Here is a 9,032-nt window from a genome sequence, read left to right as displayed (position 1 = left end):
CGAGTTCTAAATTAAGTTCATGGTTTCTCATGCTTTACCCTTTAAAGATTACAATTAACCGGTAGCATTCCAACTGTTAAAACAAAGCTTTCCACCCTTCGTAAAGATGGTTATTTAAACCTTCCTTTTCATCTCGAATAATATTCAATGTTTACGTAACATTTGAAGCTATATTCAATATGGATAATTATATCGAAATGACCCTGCTGTAGTATCTGTTCCAAGCCTCCCCTACGAGCAACTCAGCCTTGAATGCTTGCTTGGTGTGTTGTATGTACAGTATGTTGAACTTCTTTCGCACCGTACTTAGTCAACCGTGGCAATCGGAGGTGCGGTGTGCGCATATAGTGAGTGGATAACCACGAGATCGGTGTTGGAGCAGGTAGGTGCACTAGGGGTTGGTGGATAATCAATAGTTGCAGCAGTAGTATCATCATTAACATCATCACCACCCTTCACTTGATGCAGCTAATTCGGCTGTGACGGTCCCACCTGATGACGGAGACTTGTGTGGCCTCCGAAACGTCGTGAATTTTATTTTGTTTTGTTTTATTTTACTTTCATTAATTTTAATGTTTTTACCTACGTGACTTTACCGAAAAAACCTGAGAATATGAATCATCACCACCGTTACCGTTGATCATCATCATCATCCGTCTCATTATAATCAGTGATATTCAGTGGAAGATCAAAGGCTAGTGAATATTCTTGGTTCTTTTGGTAAAGTCACGTAGCAGGGAAATAATGAAATAATATAAATATAAAACAATGATCAGATACCGTCAATCGTATGAATGTTTTCCGTGTCACCGACAGCACTTGTTTATATTTATATTATTTTATTATTTCCCTTCTACGTGACTTTACCGATAGAACCAAGAATATGAATCCCTGCAGTCACGAAAGCTTTAAATCAGGCTAGTGAATGTTTGATAGCGGTGATGGTGCCCCATTTCAAACCCTAAACATTGCTATTTCATTTATATTTTACAAAGTATCGGTCCCTATTGTAAGTGTATTCTGCTTAAAAAGAGTGATGGGTGTTGATGACTAAATCTGTTGTAAAGCAGCACGTCCGTGTGTGCCACGGACACGACACGTGGGATAAGCTGGCTACTGCGAGGAGTGTGCGAGCTTCTCTATAAAGCACAAACCACCCCACACTCAGCAGGCTGTTGCTGTGCCATGTGGAGAGCGTTACTGACCTCAACAGTTTGGGTCAAGTGCCAAAATAAAAAAAAACACACACAACAGCATGAGAGACGTACCGTCACCGCCTATATTTAGTCCCGCGCATTGCTTTGCATCGCGTGCACAGCTCATCGACCACGCTCAATCCACTGCTGGACTAAGGCCTCCCCAAGCCAGCAACCACCTCTCCAGCACCTGCACGTGAACTAGCTTCATCACTGCGTCTCTTCGGTGGATGTCCCCGCGCGCGTTCCATTCCTTGGCCGCCACTCCCATCATTATTCTTGACTCATACATCGTCCGTGTAACCACGACGTCCTGCCCAAGCCCACTTATTGTGTGTGTTTTTTAAAATAGCTTGGATGATGCCATTCACCTACGTATGTTCCTCAATCCACGCGCTCCTCTTTCTCTCAATGTAATTCCAAGTCCGCATCTGTCAGTTGTTGTCCTTTGAAGCTCATTTCTCAAACATCGAGCCGTGAAAATCTGCATCGCTAACGTGAGCGTCGGCAGCAAGTCTGAGATGGTCAATTCACGTGTTCCTCCGTGAACATGCATTCCTTCGTTTTTCCAATCGCAGAAACGTCTCTTGATGACGCTGGGAATGACCTTTGGCGAAGAGCGCATCACCTTTTCGTTGGCACGTCGTGGGATCTTAGTGCGGCTGTTCCGTCTTTATTCATGGATGTTTATTTTACTTCTAAACGCAGTGTGCACGGCTATTGCGTTACATTCGTATGAGCAGCTTATGACCTGATGCACTGGCGACAAAGTGTTTGGATGCTTTGATTGGCATCGATTCATCGAATAAATTCGATTCCTATACTCACGAACGCTTGCATTCACTCATGCATGTAAACATGCATTGTACTAAATATATATGCAAATCCGAACTGTTACATGTAGGATAAACAGAGTGAGCAAAACTGTGCAAATGAGAAACAAAATAACACCATGACCAATACAAATGTGACAGTAAAAATTATACAAAAAACGTGGTATTCGATGGTTCTTTCGGTAAAGTCACGTAGATAGAAAAAAAATATAATAACAATACAATTATAAAAATGAAAAGAAAGTGAATTAAAAGTAAAAAAAAATGAAAATGAAGTGAATAAAAAATATTCACTTTATTTTTATTATTTTATTCTTATAAGTTTTAAGTAAAAAAATAATTGTGGTTATTTATTAGTCTAGATAAAAACTTAGATTGGTCGGGGGGGACGCCAGTGAATCATTGCACGCCCAATGTATGGTGCAGCCTTGTAATCAGGACCTCTGCCCCTCTACTCTTTCCACGGTCACAAACGACGGGGGTTTTCTATGTCTCTGTCTGCTTGTAGATGTGGCTTTATGATAACCGATCGAATTTCACGCTCGAGTGTTGTTGTTGTTATTGTTGTTTTTGCTGTTGCCAACTCTTGCGCCGTGATAGAGACACGCGAAAGAAACCAAGTTTGTGCATACGGCGCTATTTATACGCGGTGACGATACGTCAAATGTGTGCGTTGGGCGGCGTTGTTGTTACTTTAAATAAAGTATGATCTTCCTGGAATGTGTTCACGGTGCATTACCGCGCAAGTTGAAGCCTATCGCATGCGATAGGTGCATGACACATTCGAATAATTTTGACCTTTTGCCCATGACATTTTACGGTTCCACCCTAAAACATTATACCACATTGTCCGCTGTCGTGGACACACATCGTAATTTTTTTGTGTTACGACTGCCCACAATCTTATGCCGATTATACAAATCGTAAAACAATAAACAAACCCACTCGATTGTTATTTTCTCCATTTATTGTAAAGTGCCTAAGCACGCGTCCCTTTTGTTGCACAGCGACATACACTAATGTAGAGCAATGGCACCCTTTAATACGGTGTAAATATGAGCACTGTGACCAGCGGCTTGACATTAGTGGGAGCAACGATGGCGAGATGGTAACATGCTTGCCTGGGTATGACGGAGGTTGTGGGTTCGATCCCAACGCTGAGATTATTTGTATATTTGGTGTCTGCGTGTTCCCCCCATTGATTTTTCTCCGGGTCCTCCAGTTTTCCCCTAATTTGGAAACATTGCATTTAGTATTCGGACAATTTCCACATTGGTAAGCCACTTCGGTTGAGCTATCATTTGTGGCCAGGTAGCTTCTGAAAAATCGCTATAAAATTCAGTGGGCCTTACGTGGTAAAATAAAAAAATTAGTTAGTAAGCGGTAGGGGGCCCTGGTGTGAGGAATTAAATGAGGCCCCCTATCCAATGTGCCCCATCTTCATAACGTGGCACCTGCCCCCCCCTCCCCCCCCCAGGATGCACCTCCCTTTTTGGGATCGGCAGTACTGAGTAAGTGCATTTGGTATTCACATAATTCCCTATAGCTTACAAGGCGATAAATGAAAGCACTGTGTTCATGCGGTACGTTGTTAGCTTTACAGAACATTTCCCTATTGGGTCTACAGCAGAGCTGGGCTGACAACACAGTGACAAATCCCAGAAAGGACATCATGCCAGGTAAGTGCAATGGAAGATCGAGGAAGATGGGAAGACAACAGCATAAGAGAAGCAGAGCAATGTACTGTACAGTAATAGCAATTTCAAGACGTAGGGACATTTTACATTAAAAAGGGAGGTTTAACACGTAGGCTTTCGCGATCAATATCATCTATTATACAGTTTTTTTGGGTTAGATGGCGTAAATATATATTTTACTACACACAATCGACAGGAGGGGCAAGAGCAGTGGGCCTGCATAATGTACGTTGATTACCATATAAATAACTCAAACGGCAATGGATACCCATATTCATTTATATGCATTCATTAACCCCCCACCCCACTTCGCGCAAAAAGAGCACACAAATGACGTCATCACATCTACCCCTCTATTTAAGGAACGAAAAAGGAGGATTTCTCCACAAATCTGGCTGTCGCCTGATGAAGCCAGTTGCAATTACTGGCGAAAACGTTGTACTCAGATTGTAAATGTTGAGGCTTTGCTCTCCAGCACACTAATGTGCAGTACTAGTAACGAATTGGCACGTTCTGTTTACGTGACAACCCTTACTAATGGGCTGTGTCGGGTGGTGGCGGGTTTAACGACACATTTATATATTTACGCGATCTAAGCCAAAAAAAACCTGTATTATGAAAAAAGAGACATTAACACGATCGTTATTTGTATATTGAGCATATTCCAGAATAGTTATCAGCGGGTTGTCAATCTACAGATGGATGGTGTCATCTCCACAACACGTCAGTCATGGCGATAGTTCAACCGTGCTTCACCACGCTGGTCAAGTGTGGATTAGTGACAGTGGGGGAAAGGCCCAAAACAAGTTCAGATACCACGCACCACTGATGTGAACCGTGGCTGGGAATCGACCTCGGGTTTGCGGGTTCATAGCTCAATGTGCTAACAACTGCACTGCTGCTCCATCCCCTTTGAAACGAACTCGGTCCGTAAATATCAGTCTCCTTGGATTACACTTGTTCAAGGCTCGGTGCTAAATAATACAAAACTTTGCATTGAATAAATAACAGAGTATGATCCAGTGACCCTTTAACACATTCACTATGTCCTATTTTTGTCTCCAAGTGCAGCTGAGGTGCCTCGATGACAGATTCTATTCGAGGCAACATAGTAAAAGCCTACAAGGTATTGTATGATTTAAATGCGCTAAATGTGGATGATGAAATGTATGGCACACGTTATTTATATGTCAGTCCACTGCTAGATGAGTGTCTCCCAACGCCTTGCGGGTCTTGGGGGAAATTTGACCATACTTCACTTCGCTGGTCAGTGCGGGTTTTGGCGAAGACGATGTGTAAGTAAATATGTAAATATAATTGCAGGTGTTAAGCAAGATCATGGCCAGATAACAAATGTAATCATATTAATCCGTAGAAACAGATGTAGACGTTCATCGCATGCACGACAAAGCGTGCGTCTGAGTTCTATAGAAGCAGAGCATGCCAGTAGCACCAGACTTGCTTATCCCAACTAAACTAAAATCTAAACTAAAACTATTTAAATTTAGCCAGGTTAAGGTACACTGAGCTTGACATCTTTTTTTGTTGTCAGAAGCGACCTGGCGACAAATGATAGCTGAACGATGTGGCATATCACGTGGAAATGTATAGCAGTCAAATTTTAAAAACGCATGTTTCTAAATGTGGAGGGGAAAACCGGAGGACCCGGAGAAAAATTCCACACGACCACGGGAAGAGAGAGACACCGCAAACTCCAAATATACTATACAGACGTCAAGGGCGAGGTCGGGATCGAATCCACGACCTCCTGTATACCATGCGAGGTAGTTAACATCTCACCACCACGGCGCCTAACTGAACTCGTTCAGTCGCAGTTTGTAACACCTTCCTGCCGTTCTCAAGGGGGTCGAGACAATTCCCTACTCTGTGCCATCAGCTGGGTGCATAGCTCAGCTTGCTTTATTCCCCGTGTGCCCACTTCACCCAAAATGCATTTGTGATGCTGTTGTCCCCTAACACTCGTGACTTATTTGTGGTATGCCAGCAGGCACTTGTAACACTCTGCACACTCATTTTGACTGGACTTCAATGACTGACCTCCAAATGAGTCACATGACATGTGGTGAATACACAATGCACATGCGCCTTCGTACGAACACGGCCGTGTAAACATATAAAATAGGCCGACGTTTCGGGCAGTGGGCCTTTTTCGGATAAGGCTACTGTTAAGGAAAAATATGTTTTCTCTCGTCTAAGTGAACTTGACTTTTTTGTCATGTTTCACACTAAGTAAACGGGGTGCACTGATGTAATGAATAGTCACGATTCGATTTCAGAATCAATGATTTCTTTTCAACATTGGGACGTATGTAGCGACCTCTGGCAGCCGTGACATGAGAGTTGGCACATCGAAAAAAGAGCATCGACACATCGAACACTCGACGATATTCATCATAACATCGGAACAATCACATCGATGTTCGATTTTTTTCACTCCAAATAAACTTCGTATTAAAAAAATGTGCAATGTAAATATAGAACAAAAAGAATACGAAAATAGCACAATCCCGTTTACGATACATAAGTGTTCACTTTTAGAGTAGTTTCTGGTTTATACACCTAGCAACAACGTTTAGAGAGGGACCTTTTGAAAAAAAAAAATCAAAGCCTAAAAAAAATTCTACCTTTTTTTTCAGCGTGAAAAAAAAAACACACACACATACGACATCGACATCGACAAAAAAACATCGAAACGAAAACCCTGATGTTCAGATAGGGTCAACATCGATGTCAAAACATCGACTTATCTCAACAAAAACATCGGTCTTACGGATGTGTTCATGATTTTTTTTGCCCATCCCTGAATGTACAAATCGGAAACACCATCGGTTATCACTCACATGACTTCGACGCATTTACCTCTGAGATTAGCAATTGATCTTAACAGATGAATCGGTGCATCGATAGTCCCCCAAAATGCTCGGTGTCGACTGCATACACGCGTTTATTGTCAAAAGGACACAAGAACACAAACCCTCCCCTCCCCATTCCCGTCGTGTCTTTTGCGCATTGGTTTACATGGCCCAGATTTGCTTGCTTGGCTTGCCAAGGTCAGCTGGGTTGCCCACGGCTGAACTTGCCATGGAGTGATGGGATGATGCGTTCTGGAGGAGCTCACGGGAGACGGCCCCTCGTGCATTTGTATCCACGTGGTTGCAAAATGCTTGCAATGCATTTAGTTTGCGATTATGGCTGGTTACGCTTTGCCGGTTTAAGCACATGTTTGCAGCAGCAGCAACAACAACGATATACATACAGAGCCCACGTGCAGTAATGGCACAGCTTGCTGCATGATGAAACCGGTAACCCAAGTTCGAGTCCTTGCCATGGCTTGACATCAGTGGCGAGTAATGTCTGTACCGTTTTTATTTATGTTGTGTGCTTGTACACCACTGCCAACGCAGAAACACCAAATCATTTTATACGATATCAGTCCGTTTGAAATGTTCTTGTAGTTGTAAAATATCCTAACTCGGCTTTTAATACGAACCTTCAACGTACAAATATAGACGTTTAATGAGTGTCCATATCATTTCCAACATCGTATTACTTCAAACTAAGATGCATTCAACAACAGGTTCTGCAATATATTTCATATATTGACAACTATACCATTTGGGTTTCAAACTTTAAGACTGTTTAAAAAATAAAATATCATAACATTGTATTGGGTATTATTTGTCAACATACTAAACCAACATGAATGATTGTGTTCACTCTGTCGCAACATTGAGTATTGTTTTTGATGGCCACGTGAATGCTGGATGTATAACTTGGCTTGTCACTGAGACGCACACTCAATTGAGAAGGTTGGCCTTTGGAAAATTATATTCAGGAGGGTTTCAAGTAGAAAAAAACAACCACAGTGCTACTCCTAATAATAGCATGAGGTGTCTAAAAAATAACGCATGTGCTCCCACAGCTCACCAGCTGATAACGGAACAGATTTAAAATCAGCTGTCAATTAGTTTGTTTTCCTCTCACAGCATTTCAACAAATAATTGGTTGGCGAGTATTTTAGTCGAGGTCTGGTGAGTTTGCATTTTGAAACAAGATAGACAAACATTGCTTGTATTATCACGAGGCCACAGTCAGGAAACAAAATGGAACAAGTAAACCCGTAAAAACAAAGTTTTTCACTATAAATCCTTTATATGCGTGGCGGCTAGAGTCTTCTCGTCCTCTGGCTTGAGATGGCTGCCACCTATGGGTCAGATGATTGTCTGCCAATATTAAACAATTGGTAATTAAATATTTAATTTGTTTTCCCTAAACAGTGTAAAATTTTGGAAACATTTTTTCACGAAAATTAATTGTCACACACAACGAGTCTGTGTGGAAAATGTCAACTCGATTGGATCACGGGAAGTGGGTTAAAAAACGAGCGAAAGATTTGCACGGTCCTAAGCAAACAAGTGAACTTAATATAAAGGATTTAAAAATATATTCGCCTGTGGAGGACGCGGGGATCGATACCGCGACCTTTGGCATGGGAAGCGAGGGTGCTACCAACTGCGCTACTCCGCAACGGCCTGTGGAGGGGTTACGCTCTGGGCTCCTACACTGTGACGTTCAGCCAAAGCCATGAATGAGTTGTATTTGAATAAATGTAAAATCATATTTTTTTGCCTAAAAAGTGTCAAATTTTTGAAACAAAAATTTCACGAACATTAATTGTCTCGCACAACGAGTCTGTGTGGAAAATGTCAGCTCGATTGGATCACGGGAAGTGGGTTAAAAAACGACCGAAAGATTTGCACGGTCATAAGCAAGCAAACAAGCACGCAAGCAAGCAAGCAAGCGAACTTAATATAAAGGATTTAAAAATTAACCCGTAAAAACAAAGTTTTTCACTCTAAATCCTTTATATGCGTGGCAGCTAGAGTCCTCTCGTCCTCTGGCTTGAGATGGCTGCCACCTATGGGTCAGATGATCGTCTGCCAACATTAAGCAATTGGTAATTAAATATTTATTTTTTCCCTAAACAGTGTAAAATTTAGGAAAAAATTTTTCACGAAAATTAATTGTCACGCACAACGAGCCTGTGTGTAAAATGTCAGCTCGATTGGATCACGGGAAGTGGGCTAAAAAACGACCGAAAGATTTGCACGGTCGTAAGCAAGCAAGCAAGCAAGCACGCAAGCACGCAAGCAAGCAAGCAAGCGAACTTAATATAAAGGATTTAAAAAGACTACCGCACACATAGAAATGTCTCGGTATAAACGTCACGTGTTCACCTCTTTAACTGGGAAATGAAGAGATATGTCACGGTGGTGTAACGGGTG

The sequence above is a fragment of the Lampetra planeri genome, chromosome 7, assembly GCF_965212315.1.
Source record: "Lampetra planeri chromosome 7, kcLamPlan1.2.h2, whole genome shotgun sequence".
NCBI classification, from domain to species: domain Eukaryota; kingdom Metazoa; phylum Chordata; class Hyperoartia; order Petromyzontiformes; family Petromyzontidae; genus Lampetra; species Lampetra planeri.
Note: the sequence above shows the minus strand (reverse complement) of the source record.